General features: G+C 42.9%; 1 non-coding gene across 1 annotated transcript; it reads left to right on the plus strand.

The window, feature by feature from the left end:
* The first annotated feature begins 15,225 nt into the window (after positions 1–15,225).
* On the plus strand, positions 15,226–15,332 carry LOC141589366 (small nucleolar RNA R71). The gene has a single exon (XR_012520308.1). It is a non-coding gene; the product is annotated as a small nucleolar RNA R71 (small nucleolar RNA).
* The last annotated feature ends 3,276 nt before the right edge of the window (positions 15,333–18,608 follow it).

The raw sequence follows: 18,608 nt of genomic DNA on the forward strand, positions 1-18,608 counted from the left end.
TCGGCCGTGGTCAAATACCATGACTTAGGGTAACCCAAAACGAGTTATGACGTTCTCCCAAATCACCTTCCTTACGGCCGCCGTGGTTTTGGCAGGTACTGCGACAGTTTCGACCCATTTGGTGAAGTAATCAACGGCGACGATCAGGTACTTCCTTCCTCCGGAGGCCGTCGGAAATGGCCCTAATAAATCCATCCCCCACTGTGCAAATGGTAGGGGGCTAAGTACTGGCTGCAAGTCTCGGGAAGGTGCATGTATCACCGGAGCATGCATCTGACAATTCTTGCACTTCTTAGTCTTAGTTCTGGAATCTTCAATCATGGTAGGCCAGAAGTAGCCGGCTCGGAGAGCTTTGTGGGCTAGCGTTCTTGCCCCCATGTGATGTCCACAGATGCCTTCGTGAATCTCTGTCAGTATGAGCTCTGCGTCGGCTGGGCCGACACATTTCAAAAGTGGTCTTATCACAGACCTTCTGTATAGTTCTCCTTCGAACACCACGTACCTTGCGGCGATCCTCTTCATCTTCTGAGAGAGACTGCGGTCCTCCGGTAACTCTTTTGCTAGTTTGTATTTTATTATCGGAGTCATCCACGTCGTCTCGGCTTCGATGTCGCCCACCATGCCGACGGTCTCAGTGATGCTTTTAGCATTCCTGATATCCACCAGCACGGTTCGGCTGACATTCTTGATGGTAGAACTGGCAAGTTTTGAGAGAGCGTCGGCTCGGTTGTTCTCAGACCTGGGGATGCATTGGATTTGAAAAGATTTCAATTTTGCTGTGTCAGCTTTTACTCTTTCCAAGTATCTTACCATCCCGTCGTCCCGAGCCTCATACTCTCCTCTGATTTGGTTAGTAACCAATAGTGAGTCTGTCTTCAACACAATGTGTTCGCTCGCAGACTCTAGCTAGCTCGACTCCGATTATCACCGCCTCGTATTCGGATTCGTTGTTTGAGGCCGAGAAGGTAAATTTCAAGGCGTACTCAAACTCGTCCCCGTTTGGGCTGATGATAAGGATGCCGGCTCCTGAGCTGTTCGCCGTGGAGGACCCGTCGGTGTATATTTCCCATACACCGGGGTTTGGTTCTTCTTGATATGTACACTCGGCCAGGAAGTCTGCAAGTGCCTGTCCCTTTATCGAGGGCCTCGGCTTGTATTGAATGCCGAAGCCGGATAGCTCTACTGCCCATTTGATGAGCCTGCCGGATTGTTCAAATTTTTCCAATGCTTTCTCCAATGGTTGGTCGGTTAAGACCGTCACGGGATGTGCGTCGAAGTAAGGTTTCAGCTTCCTTGCGGCAACGACGCAAAAGGCGCTTTTTCAATCGTGGGTAATTTCTTTCGGCGGGCAACAATGTATGGTGACAAGTAGATTGGGTGTTCTTTGTTTGTCTTCTTCTCGATAATAACGCCGACCGTGGCCGAGGTAACTGCTATGTATAGATATAGCGTCTCCCAAAGCATCGGCACGGGACGGTGGTCGGGAGAGTTATAAGATGAGCTTTCAGTTGCCTGAAAGCTGTGCTCTGTTCCTCCCCCTAGCTGAAGTCTTTATTCCCCTTCAACACTTTAAAGAATGGGGTGCTCTTGTCGGCTGACCGAGAAATAAAGCGGGCAAGAGCCGCCATCCTCCCGGTCAGCATCATAACCTCTTTTCGATTCCTCGGCTCCAGAGGTCCGGTATTGCTTGGACTTTTTCGGATTGGCATCAATTCCCCCGGCGCTGACAAGCACGCCGAGGAACTTACCTGCCCGGACACTGAAGTTGAATTTCATTGGCTTAAGTTTCATCTTGTATTTCCTTAGTGAACAAAATGTTTTGCTCAAGTCGGCCAAGTGCTCGCTGTCAGACTTGCTTTTTACAATAGCATCGTCGACGTAAGCCTCGATGTTTCGCCCTTTTTGATCTTGGAACACTTTGTCCACCAGCCTAGTGTAAGTTGCGCCAGCGTTTTTCAAACCGAACGACATCATTTTATACATGTATGTGCCGTGTATGGTGATGAATGCGCACTTAGGCATGTCTTCTTCGACCATGAATACGATGGTACCACGAGAAGGCGTCGGCGAGGCTCAGCATAGTGTAGCCTGCCGTTGCGTCTATTAAACTATCTATTCGAGGCAAGGGATAACAATCTTTAGGACATGCTTTATTAAGATTTGTAAAATCCACACACATCCTCCACCCCCCGATGACTTCCTCACCATTACAACATTTGCCAGACACTCGGGGTAAGTACAAGGCATGATAAAGCCTGCCTCTAACAGTTTGTCTACCTCGGCCTTGATGGCCTCATCTTTCTCGGCCGAGGAGTTCCTCATCTTCTGCTTGACAGGGCGAGCGTTGGAGAGCACGTTCAGCTTGTGAACGATCACATCTCGGCTCACTCCTGGCATCTCGGCGGCTTAGTACGCGAAGACGTCTTTGTTCTTCCTCAGCAGGTCTAGGAGATCGGCTCTGAGCTTTGGCTCCAGGCCGACACCGATAGTTACGGTGCGTCCTGGGTCAATTTCCACTTGCTCGGTCTCGGCCCCTTCGACCATGCTGACATTGTTGGTGCTCATCGGATCACCCTCCTGTCGTAAGGATGGGCTCTTCCCTTTCTCTGATTTCTTCGCCACTTTGAGGGATTGCATGTTACACCCTCTGGCAGATATTTGGACATTGACAATTTCGTCTTTCTCGTCCTTTGAGACGAGCTTTTGTGCCTCCCCTCGGTCCGAGACATACATCAATGTCAGGGCCCGGATGGACATTACAGCATCGGCCTCGCTCAAAGTGACTCGGCTTATAAGAACATTGTAGGCAGACGAACCATCAATGACCACGAACTCAGACCAAACATTTTTGGCCGTATCCTCCTGGCCAAACATCACCGGCAACTTGATTGATCCCGGGGTACCAGGCCGGCCCCTGAGAAGCTGTATAGTGGGTTGGTACAGGGGCTCAGGTCCTCAATCTTCAGACCGAGATTGAGGAAGCATTCCCTGAACATGATGTTTGTGTAGGCGCCTGTATCAATTAGGCACCTCTTAACCAAGTGGTTGGATATGTCCAGGTGGACCACCAGCGGGTCGCTGTGCGGGGCTACGACTCCTTCGTAGTCTTTCCTTCCGATGGTTATATCGGGGACGGTGGAAGCTGGGATCGCTGTGGTGGGCACAAAGTTGATGGCTTGGTAAAGCTCATTTAGGTGCCGTTTGTGCCCATTAGCCGACCCTCCGTTCTCGTCTCCTCCGGTAACCACCTGGATCACTCCCATTCTCTGGAATACTGATTTCCTGTTCGCCCCGTCGGAGCTCGTTCCCGGGGTCCCAGCTACGTACTTGCTGAGGGCCCCCTTTCGGATCAGATCTTCGATGTCGTTCTTCAGATGCCGACAGTCGTCGGTCTTATGGCCGGGCTGGCCGTGGTAATCGCAAAATTGGCTTGCGTCGCCCTCCGCCTTTGTCTTGGGGGGCCTTGCCCACTTCAGCCCTTCATTCTTGCTCAGGGCAAAGACCTCGGCCGGTGATTTGACCAGGGGGGTGAGACCGTGGTACCGCTTCTGGGTGTATGGTCCCGAACTCCCCCCGGCGCCCGCCGAGTTCTGTTTCCTGTTAGATCTTTTGGTCGTGACCGATTATTGTCACGGCGACCTTCGTCGATGTTCTCCGGCGGCTCCTCCTCTCTGGTTGCCCAGCTTCGCTGTGGCCTACCCAGGTCTTGTGGTAGTCCTCCACCTTTATGGCTCGGTCGGCCATCTTTCAAGCGGAGGCTAGATTGAGGTCTTCGCACTTGATGAGCTCATTTTGAAATCGCCCTTGGCAGCCTTTCATCGGTGCGAAGGCCTTGAGTTCGGGGTTTAGTTCACGAATTTCTTTGAACCTTAGCGTCGAACCTCTTGACGTAGCTCCGGAGGGATTCGTCTTCCCCTGTCGGATAGTCGGGAGATCCGTGTCTCCACGCCCCTTCGCTTGTTGCAAGAGTCTTGGGCTATGAAATTATCCCCGAGGTCGGCATAACAAAGACACCGAGCCATTAGGTAGCCCTTTGTACCAACTACGGGCCATCCCGTGCGGGGTTGTTGGGAAGACTCGGCACCATATCTCATCAGTGCTCCCATACCGACATGTAAGACTCGAAAGCCTCGGCGTGGTCGGTTGGAGTCCTTTGTCCCCTTTGTATGATAGGGACGGCGGCTTCGATTTGGTCGGCACGGAACCGAGGACGTAGTCATGGAGGGGTTTGTCGACCACGTGCCGAATGACACGCGGCGATCGGCTTCTCGCATCCCTAGTCCGGCTTCTCTCCCCGTAGCGGGAAGGGTTTCTTGTTATCCGACTCTGGTGAGTCGGGCTCCTTTCTTCGTTTCTTCGGGGGTGGCCTCGTTGTTGACGCGGCGACGCTGTCCTCCCGCGAGGTGGGGAAGGACTTTGGTCTGCCACTGACACCACGGGCACCGCCGGCGTCCTTGCATGCTCAGCTCCTTGTATTGCTCCGGTCAAGTTTATCGGAGTCACTTTATGGGCCCTGGTCACTGCGGGTGTCTGCCGTCACCGTCGTTGCGACGGGGTGATCGCGTATTACCCATCGGTCCGGAACGACTTCGGTTTGTTGCATCGACCACATGTCCCATGACAAAGTGACATGGCCGGCGGGCAGCGGTGTTTTGGTATTATTGGCATCCGTACGCCGGTTGAATTACTCGGCCGGTGGGGGACGCCAATCTCGTAATTGTGGTTTGTGTCATCCGATAGAATGCAGTTTCGTCGGTCACAATTACTTCTTGTTGTTTCGACATCTTCTTAGCTTGTTGGGTGGGTTTTGTTTTGTGGTTTTTTTTTTGTAAGGGATTTGACTAGCTTTTAGTATGGCCTTCTGATAGGCTTATCGCGTACCTATGCAAAAATAATTTCCCTAGACACAAGTTAATGTAGTAATAGGGGTCGAACACAAGGAAACGGGAATTACGTCGTGAATTGCTATGGGTGGATTTTTATCAAGGTCGATTACGATTTGGTTTTAGTTTGTTTGGTTTGATGATTAATGAAAATTGCAATGTAAATAATATGATAAAAGATAGTCTAAAGGGGTCGGGTCACTCATGCAAAGGTAAACATATGAACATGATAAACTTGGTACTAATAATCTTTGTCAATTACTTAGGTTTAAAGATACCCACCTTACGGCATTAGCATCAACCATAGACCGGGTCCTAGAAAAACTCTCGTCCATGACTAGGTCGTCCTACCATACATGCTTAGTCTAATTCAATTCCGTGCCTCTCAACTTTAGAACGAATAAACAAGTTTTAATCTACGACTACGGCCGATAATCAAAGATTAAGCGTAACAAAGCAAGCATGTGATGGAAGCAATTGATCGAAATTATTATAAACTTTATTTAATCATATTATATGTTTGATTTTGCATGGCTCCCCTAGCCTTTAGACTAGAGAATTTAGCTACTCATATTAAGATATAAAATGCAAACTAAATTGTAGAGAATATTAGACATGGTTGTATGAATTATATTAATTGGGTGATATAACATATGAAAAGAACAAAGCTAAAGTAACAATTATAAAAACTATGTGATAACTAAAGCAATGATGTAAATTGTAAACTTGTAATAAGAAATACCTTAATAAGGAAGACTTGTATGGAAGAACAAATAACTAGAACCAAAAGATTGAATAACAAATGCTTGAGAATCTCTTGAAATACAAAGTGTTGAATGATTAACTAAGGAATGCTTAAACAACTTAAACTTGAAATGAAAACTAATGAGAGAAAACTTATAATGCTTGAGGCTTAATGTAGTAAACTTGGACGTAAAAATGGGATGCTTAAAACCTAGGAATACCTCTCCTATTTATAGGAGAGGAGGAGAAAAACGTAAGGACCTACGAGCATGCAACCCCGATTGAGGTTGGGCGGCCCCGATCGGGGTCATATGATCCTCGGTATTTTGCCTTAACTCTCCTCTTAATTGCTAAGGTATCCAATGTTTGGTGATTAAATGTGCGATTAATCACCCGGTTAATGTTCTAAATTCCTAGCATCCTAAGCTCTATTGGCATCCAATGCTTGCAACCTTGATATGGACCTTCATTTTGGGCTTGACTTTGCATTTGGCTTCATTTGCAATTCCTTACTTCAATCCACTAATCTTCATGCAAAACCCAAGTAATCTTCACATACTTAGTCCAATATTTAGCCTTGTTTAGCTTAGTGAACTTGGTGTACAAAATCATAGGAAAAAGCCTCTAAATGCTTAGATTCCTACAAAACCGTAACAAACACAACAATACACCTAGAACACAAAATTAGCTCAAAAATATACTAATTAAAGTATGATAATCAATAAAAACCGAGCTAAAATGAGGGGTAAAAGCATATATAAAATGAACATATCAAACTCCCCCAAGCTAAACCCTTGCTTGTCCTCAAGCAAGAAATCAAATCCCATCAATTGCTATATCCTAAACAAGCTAAGCATAATGATTTAAAAACCCGAAACAACATGGGCAAAGGATAAAGCAAGACATGGATGAGATTTACACGACGGCGTAGCATAGAAAACTTTGAATGAACCTTTAAGCTCTTGCATGATCTTTCGACTTATGGACTCTCACGGGACACTCAAACTCTTTTATATGTGAAAGGATAATTTTTTTTGTGAATGAACACTCAACTATCCTCAACATATAACAATGTGCCCGCAATCTAATATGGTAAACATGTCAAAACTAGCAAGCAAAGACAATCAAATGTAAGCATGATAAAGAAGCCAAATGGGTAGGAAGAAGGTAAATAAACATGGGTAAGAAGGGGGAACAAAAGAGTTATGGTAATGTGGAGCTAAGTCAAGCTAGCAACTACCAAAATGCAAGGATGCTCAAATCCCAATTCTAACCCAAATTTTCAATTCAAACCATAAGAAATTTCTCCAAAATATAATGAATAAAGCTTGAGAATTTCTCACATCTTTTCTTCTTCTTCTCTTTCTTTTCTTTTCTTTTTCAATGCATACTTCTTTTTTCCATGCTTTTTTCCTCATTCATTTGCTTTTTTTTTCTTTTTTTCTTTTTTTCATTTTCTTTCATTTTCCAATTTTCCAATTTTTTCTCATTTCTCTTTTTTTTTTTTCTTTTTTTTTTTGAGCATTAAGACCAAGCTCACATGACTTCAAACAACCAAATATATCCCAATGAGCACCCAAACACTATCCAACTAAGCTACTAGCTCAACAAGGGTGGGCAATTTCAATGATGTAGCTAAGGATAAATTTTGTGAAGGGGTAAAAAAGGCTAAAATATCATGTGAATGGCTCCAAAATGCTAAAACAAATGAATGCATGCTTACCAGGAAATGACATGAAGACCATACTTGTGCGTTTTGATGTAACACACATTATAAGGAGACACCTACACTCACCTAAGTGAGACCAAATAAAGATGAAATGGCCTTGAAGGAGGTTCTACCTTACCATTTTGTAGCTTGCCATAAGTCAAGATCAAGCCTATTCGGTTCATTCTCCATCTCCCACCTACTATGTCAAGACATCCCCATGTAGCTAATATCCCATCATTAAAGAATAAATCATTAGCAACAAGCTATTGTTAGGATAAGCAAAGAGGAAAGTAGGCAACAAGCAAGCACAAAGCAAAAATTTCTCTCAAAAATTTTCAAATTTCCTACACTACATGCAAACTACACTATATGCAAATGCAATCCCCCCCCCCCCCAAGCTAGACATCACATTGTCCTCAATGTGCCAACTATCCAAATCACCCAAGCAAACCATAAAAATGGCTCAAAGCACAAAGCAAGGACTAGAGGTTATGTCTAATGGGTTGCAAGATCTAAACTAATATGCAAAGTAATTAAAAACTTACTCAACTTGCTAGCCCCCCCCCCAAGCTAGCATGAATTCGGGGGACTTCTTCATTGATCAACTAAGAAAAGGGCCAAAAATTGAACCCCTTCCTCCCTTTCTTCTTCTTCTTTCCACTACCACTTGATTCTCCTTGTTGGCCACTTCCACTTGAGTCATCCCCTTGAAGAGGAGTGACATACTCACCAATATCTTGGCCACTACCAAGACCTTCACCATAACTACTAATCCCACCATAGCCACCATAGCCTCCATATCCTCCATAGCATGCCTCAACCCCATAATCCGAACCACAAAAATCCGGGCCGGGTTCATATTGAGCAAATGTACCTGCATCATTGTGAGGAGGGGAAGGGGGAATAGGAGATGGAGGAGGAAATCCACCCGGAGGATAAGTATAAAATGAAGGGTGTGGCCCCTCGGGTCGGATAACTCCTTGTCTAGCAAAATGATCATAAATAGGATGTAATGCAAGTCGTTGGTCATCACGAATTTGATTAACACCTAAGTTCATTTCGCGCATCATGTTCATCATTTCTATGCTAGATGGTGACTCAATGCTAGAGGTGGAATGACGTGCTTAGAACCTCCCACACGTCTCTCAACGGTGGTAGTTGACTCACCTCTAAGGGCTAAATGGTAGGTCGGTCTAACAAAGGGGTCACTTCCACTACGAGGCCTAGTATGAACCAAAGCCTTTATTTCTTTCTTTTCCTCGGGTAGACGAATGGAGTCTTGTCTACCTATCTTCCAAATCATGTTGGGATGAGCATCTTTAAACCAATTACAAGAAAGAAAGTATTCATAATCAAGACCAACTCCCCTAGACCTAGACTCAAGCAATGGTCTCAAACCGGTAGTCTCTTGGTTGAACCTACACAAATGGTGAGCAATTTTTGTGACCAAACCACCTAAGACAATGCAACTATTCTTGGGATTAGTTTGTTTGGTCAAGTGGACCGCAAAGTGGTAGGGGATATTGGTTCCCCACTTCTCATCACCATTAACATTTAAGAAAGCACCCAAGATTTCTAACTCAATCTTCCTCACCGAGTGAGGTTCATTTCTACCAAAAAAGGTCCATCCCATAAACCTTTGCCAAATCCTTATGTCGGGATAATGAATAAATTGATGTGGTGTATGATCAAAACCCGGAAAAGGCAAGTGAGAAATGGCTTCCCAAGTTAAAATGGGGTTGTAATCATCGGGTGACTCGGTTGGCAACTTATGAGGCAAATCAAAGATAGCGGCGAAATCCGCTAAGTCCATCTTATGATCTTCATTAAATAAACGAAAGGTAACAAAGAGAATGAAACCGGGTCTCTTAGACCTATGGAACTCAAAAGAGCTCAAAAACTCAAGGGTGAGTTTGGGGAAGGTCTTATAATTCATGGTATAACAAGATTTCATGCCAAGATTTTTAAACAAAGCTTTAACATTTTTCTCTATTCCGATGTTGTTTAAAGATGCTTGGTTAATGAATTTCGTTGGTTCCATACCTTTGCTTTTCAAAACAACCCAATTGTTGTATTGAGCTAGTGAGTTGAAGATCACATTTGGATATTCCGGGTCATGCCATTGTGGAACATCCTCCATTTGGACATCCGCTGCTGCATTTGAAGCCTCCGCCTCACCTCTCCTTCTCTTAGAAGCACCTTGTGAAGGAGCTTTTCTTGGTGCCATATTGCTGAAATTTTAAGACAAAAGTCATCTTAAGGCAAACCAAAATCCATCCTAATAGGCATAATAGTATGAATTAGTGAACTAATTCACACTACAAACATGGAATAATCATTCTACAACCAATTTCTAGCACTATTAAGCACAAAATCGAATTCCCCCAAACTGATTTAGGGTTTGCATAATCCAATTAATTGATTGCAATAGATGAATTTAAAGAGAAAAGAGAAGAGATCTTACTAAGTTGATGTTAATGGTTGAACAAAGCTTGCAAATCAATGAAGAAAATGAAGTTTCCTTGTGATTTGAGGTAGAAAAGTGAAGAAAAAGATGGAGAATGGGAAGGAGTAGTACCGTCGGGTTTGCTTTGTTATGATAGAATCTTGCTTTTTTTTTTTTTACTTACCCGCAAATACCATAAAAGAGCTACAGTACCACGACCCCGATCGGGGTTAGGCGGCCCCGATCGGGGTTGACCACTTACCCGCTTTTTGACTTCCTCGTGTAAGGGGGTGTCTTGTTTTTCTTTTTTTCGAAAACCACGTCCCAGAACCGGGTTTTTGCATGGGGTTGCGTGTCAAATGCACTCCATTTTCTCCTTTCTTCATTTTCACCTAAAAATCACAAAAGAAAAATCATTAAGTTGAATATTTTATTACTAATCTACGAAAAACAATTAAATTGCAGAAAATCAAAAACAAAAATGAATAAAAGCAATAAAAAGCTTGGGTTGCCTCCCAAGAAGCGCTGGTTTAACGTCTCGCACGACGAAAAAGCTTGAATCGGTTTAAGCTTTCTTTGGTAGAGGTTGAACGGTCATTTCCTCTATCACACGAACGATCACATTCTCATGGTAGAGCTTCAAACGATGATCGTTTGCCTTGAATTTTTCGCCCTTGGTGGTCATCACTTCAACGGAACCGAACTTGTTGACATTTGTGACGGTATATGGACCGGACCACCGTGATCGTAACTTTCCCGGAAATAGTTTGTATCGGGAATTGAATAGCAAGACCTTATCACCAATTTGAAATTCCTTGTTCAAGATCTTCTTATCATGCCATCTCTTTGTTCTCTCCTTGTAGAGACGGGAGCTCTCATAAGCTTGCAAACGGAATTCATCGAGCTCATTGAGTTGCAACAACCGCTTCTCTCCACTCAATTTCGGGTCCATGTTAAGCTCCTTAATTGCCCAAAAAGCCTTTTGTTCCATCTCAACGGGAAGATGGCACGCCTTTCCATAGACCAACCTATATGGTGAGGTACCAATAGGTGTCTTAAACGCGGTGCGGTAGGCCCATAAGGTATCATCGAGCTTCATACTCCAATCCTTTCGTGATTTGGCAACAACTTTCTCAAGTATGGACTTGATCTCACGGTTGGAAACCTCTACTTGGCCACTAGTTTGTGGATGATAAGCCAAGCCTCTTCTATGGTAGACTCCATATTTTTCCAACAAAGCATCAAGTTGTTTCTCACCGAAATGAGTACCACGATCACTAATGATTGCTCTTGGAACACCGAACCTCGGGAATATGATCTTCTTGAACAATTTAATCACGTTGCGAGCATCATTGGTAGGAGTAGCAATTGCCTCTACCCATTTAGAGACATAATCAACGGCAACCAAAATATACTGATTCCCTTTTGAGGAAGGAAACGGTCCTTGATAATCTATGCCCCAAACATCGAACACCTCTACTTCCAAAATTCCATTGAAAGGCATCTCATGTCTTCTTGATATGGAACCCGTCCTTTGGCAAGCATCACAAGCCATCACGAAATTTTTGGCATCTTGGAACATGGTTGGCCAATAGAAGCCGGATTGCAACACCTTTGCAACGGTCTTGGATGGTCCATGATGACCACCATAAGGAGAAGAATGGCATCCTTATAGCACCCCTTTCACATCCCATTGTGGGACACATCTCCGGAATAGCCCATCGGAGCAATGTTTGAACAAGTGCGGATCATCCCATAGGAAGAACTTGGCATCATGTAAGAACTTCTTCCTTTGTTGATATGAAAGGTTGGGTGGCAATTCTCTTCCAACTAGGTAGTTGGCTATGTCGGCATACCAAGGAGTATTGGCTTCCAACATCATTAGAACATCGTCGGCGAAGGAATCATCAATAGGTAATTCAATACCTCCATCTTTGAACTTCAAACGGGATAAGTGATCGGCAACAACATTTTCGGCCCCCTTCTTGTCTTTAATCTCAAGATCAAATTCTTGCAAAAGCAAGATCCATCTTATCAACCTTGGCTTAGCTTCTTGTTTGGCTAGGAGATGCTTCAATGCGGCATGATCAGTATGAACAATGACTTTGGAACCAATCAAGTAAGAGCGGAATTTGTCTAAAGCATAGACAATGGCAAGTAGCTCTTTCTCCGTGGTGGCATAATTGATTTGAGCCGCATCCAAGGTTTTGCTAGCGTAGTATATAGCATGGAGAACCTTGTCCTTTCTTTGTCCTAGCACGGCACCTACCGCATAGTCACTTGCATCACACATGAGCTCGAATGGCAAGTTCCAATCCGGTGATTGGATGATAGGTGCGGAAATCAAAGCCTTCTTGATCCTATTAAAAGACTCAAGACAATCGTTAGTAAACACAAAGGGAGCATCTTTTAAAAGAAGCTCCGTAAGGGGTTTGGCAATCTTAGAAAAATCTTTGATAAAACGGCGGTAGAAACCCGCATGGCCTAGGAAACTCCTTACACTCTTCACATTTACCGGTGGGGGTAGTTGCTCAATAACTTGGACCTTAGCACGGTCCACTTCAATTCCTCTCTCCAAAACAATATGACCAAGCACCACTCCTTCATTCACCATGAAGTGGCACTTTTCTCAATTCAACACCAAATCAACTTCTTCACAACGCTTCAAAACTTTGGACAAGTTAGTCAAACAAGCATCAAAAGAAGAACCATAAACACTAAAGTCATCCATAAACACCTCCATGATAGACTCAATGTAGTCGGAAAAGATGCTTATCATGCAACGTTGGAAGGTGGCAGGGGCATTACAAAGACCAAAAGGCATTCTACGGTAGGCAAATGTACCATAGGGACATGTAAACGTGGTCTTCTCTTGGTCATCCAGGTGAATGGGTATTTGAAAGAACCCGGAATAGCCATCTAGGTAGCAAAAGTATTTGTGACATGCCAACCTTTCCAACATTTGGTCAATAAAAGGTAATGGGTAGTGGTCTTTCTTGGTGGCTAGATTTAGCCTCCTATAGTCAATGCACATTCTCCAACCCGTCACAATTCTAGTTGGAATTAACTCATTTTTATCATTTTTGACTACGGTGGTTCCTCCTTTCTTAGGAACCACTTGGACCGGACTCACCCATTTAGAATCGGAAATCGCATAGATAATTCCCGCATCTAACAATTTAAGCACTTCCTTTTTGACCACTTCTTGCATGTTAGGATTTAGTCGTCTTTGACCTTGGACACATGGTTTATGATATTCCTCAAGATTGATTCGGTGCATGCAAAATTCGGGACTTATGCCTTTTAAATCGTCAAGTTTATAGCCAATGGCTTTCTTGTGGGACCTCAAGACATGAAGCAATTTAGCCAATTGACTCTCATCTAATTTAGCACTAACGATTACCGGACACATCCCCTCATTATCAAGAAAAGCATACCTCAAATTGGAAGGAAGGGGCTTAAGCTCGGGTTTTTGTACCTCAACATCTTGCGGTGTAGCAACCAAGCCTATAAAGTGTGAGCTCTCCTCCAATGATAGCTCCTCTCCATCCAATTCTTGCTCCAAAGCATCAATCTCCTCATTTCCAATCTCATCATCACCTGCAAATGATTCTAAAAGCAAGAGTGCCTCAAGGGATCTTTAGACAAAGATCGAGGTGTAGAGTCTTCTATAACAATGTCAACAACATCCAAAATGTCAATAGAATAACAAGACTCTTCTATCATAGGACTCTTCATGGCACTATTCAAATTATATGTGACCTTATCGTCACCCACTTCCAATGTAATTTTACCGTTCTTGACATCAATCAATGCACCCGCGGTGTGTAAAAATGGTCTTCCCAAAATGATTGGGATTTGGGCATCTTCGGCCATGTCAAGAACAATAAAATCAACCGGAATGAAAAACTTACCAACCTTAACGGGAACATCCTCCAAAACTCCCAAAGGGCGTTTTATAGAACGGTCCGCCATTTGCAATGTGACACTAGTGCATTTTAAGACTCCCATATTAAGCTTAGCACAAATAGAGTAAGGTATTACACTCACACTAGCACCTAAATCGCATAAAGCTTTATCAATTTGGTAGGTGCCAATTGTGCATGGAATAGAAAAGCTACCGGGATCTTTTAACTTAGGAGGGGACTTGTTTTGCAAAAGAGCACTCACCTCGGCGGTGAGAGCTATTGTTTCAACCTCATCAAAAGTCCTCTTCTTAGTTAAAATATCTTTCATGAACTTAGTGTAAGATGGAATTTGAGTGATTAATTCGGTAAAAGGAAAGTTACTGTAGATTCTTCACAACTTCCATGAATTTACCGAATTGAGAATTCTTTTGATGCTTTGCCAACCTATTAGGGAATGGCACTTTGACTTTTTCCGGAATCTTTGCTTCAATATCTTTCTTTGGAGGAGCATCCTCCACTTCCTTGACTTTCTCAACATCAACAAGTGGGTCATCCACTTTCTTTGGAATTTCTTCAATTTCTTTATCATTTGGAGAGACCTCCAACTCAACAAGTACCTCCTCATCATATTTGGGCATGGATGGCCCATCATATTTCGTTCCACTTCTTAAGGAAATAGCATTAAGGGTAGCATGAGGTTGCTCACCTTGAGGGGGTAGTTGACCCGATTTCCTTGAAGAGCTAGATGAGGCCAATTGAGCCATTTGTTGCTCAAACATTTTGATTGCGGCATTTTGAGCTTGCTCATTCTTTTGGATTTGAGCCAACAATTCCTTTTGCATACGGACTATCAAGCCCTCAAGCTTACCTCCCTCTTGGTTATTTTGTTGGGCATTTTGTTGTGGAGGTTGAGTTTGTTGGAAATTGTTTTGTGGGGGCATTTGTTGATTTTGATACCCCGGTGGAGGGATATATTTTTGTTGTTGAGGGACATAGGCATTTTGTTGAGGTGGAGGTTGTGGTTGAGGATTTAGCACATTGTTGCTTCTATAAGACATATTCGGGTGAAATCTTGAATTTGGGTTATATGTATTTGAGAATGTACCCGGTGGATAAACATTTTGTGCATTTTGTCTTAAAGCTAAAAAGGCATTTACCTCTTCAATGGGAGCTTGGCAATGAGCGGTATAATGACCCGCACCTCCGCAACCTTCACACACAATGATTTGGCTTGTTGAAGACATGGCATTGACTTGTTGAATGGAATCTCTAGCATCCCTCTCCGCCAATTGTTGTTGGAGCAAAGCAATTTGAGCTAGCAAAACAGAGTTGTTAGAGGATTCTTCTTTACCTTTAGATGGCACAACTCGGGAATTGACATATTGGGCGTCATGGACCGCCATAAATTCGATCGTGGCATGAGCAAGATCGGTGTCAATATGATCAAACCGCCCATTGTTGGCGGAATCAAGAATCCTTCGGGACTCGGCACAACATCCATTGTAGAATGTTATTGCAAGAAACCAATCATCTAGCCCATGATGTGGGCATTGTCGTTGAAGCTCTTTGTACCTCTCCCAAGCCTCATATAAGCTCTCAAGAGCTTGTTGACGGAATCCGGTGATTTGGCTCCTCAAAGTTTGAGTTTTCTCCGGTGGAAAAAACTTTTGGTAAAAGCAAGAGCCAGTGTCTCCCAATTGGTGATTCCCATGGCGGTGCGGTCAAGGCTATTGATCCAAAGCTTGGCCTTGTCCTTCAAAGAGAAAGGGAAAAGTATTTCCCTTATTTGGGCTTGGGTGACGCCCGTTTGACGGATCATGGAGCAATAGTCACAAAAGTTTTGCACATGCAAATTGGGATCCTCCAAAGGACTTCCTCCAAATTGCTTTCTCTCCACAAGGCTAATGAAAGCCGGTTTGATCTCGAAGTCCGGCGCGGTGATTTGAGTGGTTGTGATTCGTAGGAAGCATGGCCGCGGTGGGCTTTGAATGATCGGAAAGTTTCACCATCTTTTTGATAGTAGATGGTGATGGTGGTGGAGATGATGAATTTGAAACCTCCTCTTCTTCAAGAACCTCTAGATCGTCTAAGTAAGACTTTCTAGCACTTTCAACTTGTACGGATGAGGTGGCTTCTTTCACTTCCCTCCAAAAACGTCGTCTTCTCCTAAATGTTTTCTCGGGATCGGAATCCGGTGAAAGCAATTCTCCACTTCGAGAGGACCTGGGCATAAGACAACAATTTCTAGAGAAGTGATAAGTAATGGTCTTAAGGAACAAGTGTTCCCCAAGACAAAGGAAAACAAGATAAAAATCGACAATTCAAAAAGCAATAAAACCGCCTCCCCGGCAACGGCGCCAAAATTTGATAGGCTTATCGCGTACCTATGCAAAAATAATTTCCCTAGACACAAGTTAATGTAGTAATAGGGGTCGAACACAAGAAAACGGGAATTACGTCGTGAATTGCTATGGGTGGATTTTTATCAAGGTCGATTAGGATTTGGTTTTAGTTTGTTTGGTTTGATGATTAATGAAAATTGCAATGTAAATAATATAATAAAAGATAGTCTAAAGGGGTCGGGTTACTCATGCAAAGGTAAACATATGAACATGATAAACTTGGTACTAATAATCTTTGTCAATTACTTAGGTTTAAAGATACCCACCTTACGGCATTAGCATCAACCATAGACCGGGTCCTAGAAAAACTCTCGTCCATGACTAGGTCGTCCTACCATACATGCTTAGTCTAATTCAATTCCGTGCCTCTCGACTTTAGAACGAATAAACAAGTTTTAATCTACGACTACGGCCGATAATCAAAGATTAAGCGTAACAAAGCAAGCATGTGATGAAAGCAATTGATCAAAATTATTATAAACTTTATTTAATCATATTATATGTTTGATTTTGCATGGCTCCCCTAGCCTTTAGACTAGAGAATTTAGCTACTCATATTAAGATATAAAATGCAAACTAAATTGTAGAGAATATTAGACATGGTTGTATGAATTATATTAATTGGGTGATATAACATATGAAAAGAACAAAGCTAAAGTAACAATTATAAAAACTATGTGATAACTAAAGCAATGATGTAAATTGTAAACTTGTAATAAGAAATACCTTAATAAGGAAGACTTGTATGGAAGAACAAATAACTAGAACCAAAAGATTGAATAACAAATGCTTGAGAATCTCTTGAAATACAAAGTGTTGAATGATTAACTAAGGAATGCTTAAACAACTTAAACTTGAAATGAAAACTAATGAGAGAAAACATATAATGCTTGAGGCTTAATGTAGTAAACTTGGACGTAAAAATGGGATGCTTAAAACCTAGGAATACCTCTCCTATTTATAGGAGAGGAGGAGAAAAACGTAAGGACCTACGAGCATGCAACCCCGATCGGGGTTGGGCCCCGATCGGGTCATATGATCCTCGGTATTTTGCCTTAACTCTCCTCTTAATTGCTAAGGTATCCAATGTTTGGTGATTAAATGTGCGATTAATCACCCGGTTAATGTTCTAAATTCCTAGCATCTTAAGCTCTATTGGCATCCAATGCTTGCAACCTTGATATGGACCTTCATTTTGGGCTTGACTTTGCATTTGGCTTCATTTGCAATTCCTTACTTCAATCCACTAATCTTCATGCAAAACCCAAGTAATCTTCACATACTTAGTCCAATATTTAGCCTTGTTTAGCTTAGTGAACTTGGTGTACAAAATCATAGGAAAAAGCCTCTAAATGCTTAGATTCCTACAAAACCGTAACAAACACAACAATACACCTAGAACACAAAATTAGCTCAAAAATATACTAATTAAAGTATGATAATCAATAAAAACCGAGCTAAAATGAGGGGTAAAAGCATATATAAAATGAACATATCACCTTCCCACAGATGGCGCCAATTGTTCCGGGTGTAATTCCAGAGCAGATTTGTTACCACGTAAGCTTGTGGAATGATGACTTTGCTTGACTCTTCCTTTCGGCCTCTCCTGAAACAATGAACAAACTGAGGGCTCGGCTTGGTACCGAGCGAACTCACTCCGACGCTCAAGTCAGTAAACTTAAAAGGGATTAAGTTGTGTGTTACTTGGCACAAAGTATATTGTAGAGAGATAAGGGAGTTTATACCAGATTAGTATGTTTAATTGATTATTTTCGGATCCTTTCCTCAATGAGGGTTGAGGAGTATTTATAGACTTTCACCTTTTGTTACGTAGTGGCCAAGTGGCTAGCAGGTGGAAAGACTGTTCTACCCTCGGCCGAGGGACCCATGACAGGCCGGCGGGCCCTGTTGACTCCATGCCGAGGGGTCTTGGATGTGAGTACGCGGATGTGTATCCCGGCTGGCTAGTTGCCTAGCCGAGACCCCCGTGACAGGCCGACAGGATGCGTCGGTTAGGCTGTCCAAGGTGTTGACTTGCTGTGGATATCTTTGACCTTGCTCAATATGTTGACTCGGTCAGCGGGTGCAGAATATGCCCCATCATAAACCATTGGTCAAACGTCACAAGCATTATTATTAAGAAAGATTGTTAGAGCTTAAGAATGTTCTTTTGAAACACATTATCCAAAAAGTTTCATCAAATTGAAATGAATTTAGATGAATGTGATGAATATTGTGCATAGAAACTTAAATAATGTCACAAGAAACGGCAACATTGGAAAATGAGGTTTTAATGAAATAGTATTTTGTAAAGAGTTATAAAAGGGAAATATATTTCCATTGTCATGGCTAGAGTCTTATGACGTCATAGTGATATGTGAATGCCCCATGCCGATGCATCATAGTTGATCGTTCAAGACGACATGATTAATCGCGATGCCCTAATTATCATTGTTTTTTTTTTGAAAGACCTAATTATCAATGATGTATTTGTCATAATAACTAATAAAGAGC

Source organism: Silene latifolia, chromosome 6 (assembly GCF_048544455.1).
Source record: "Silene latifolia isolate original U9 population chromosome 6, ASM4854445v1, whole genome shotgun sequence".
In the NCBI taxonomy this organism is placed as follows: domain Eukaryota; kingdom Viridiplantae; phylum Streptophyta; class Magnoliopsida; order Caryophyllales; family Caryophyllaceae; genus Silene; species Silene latifolia.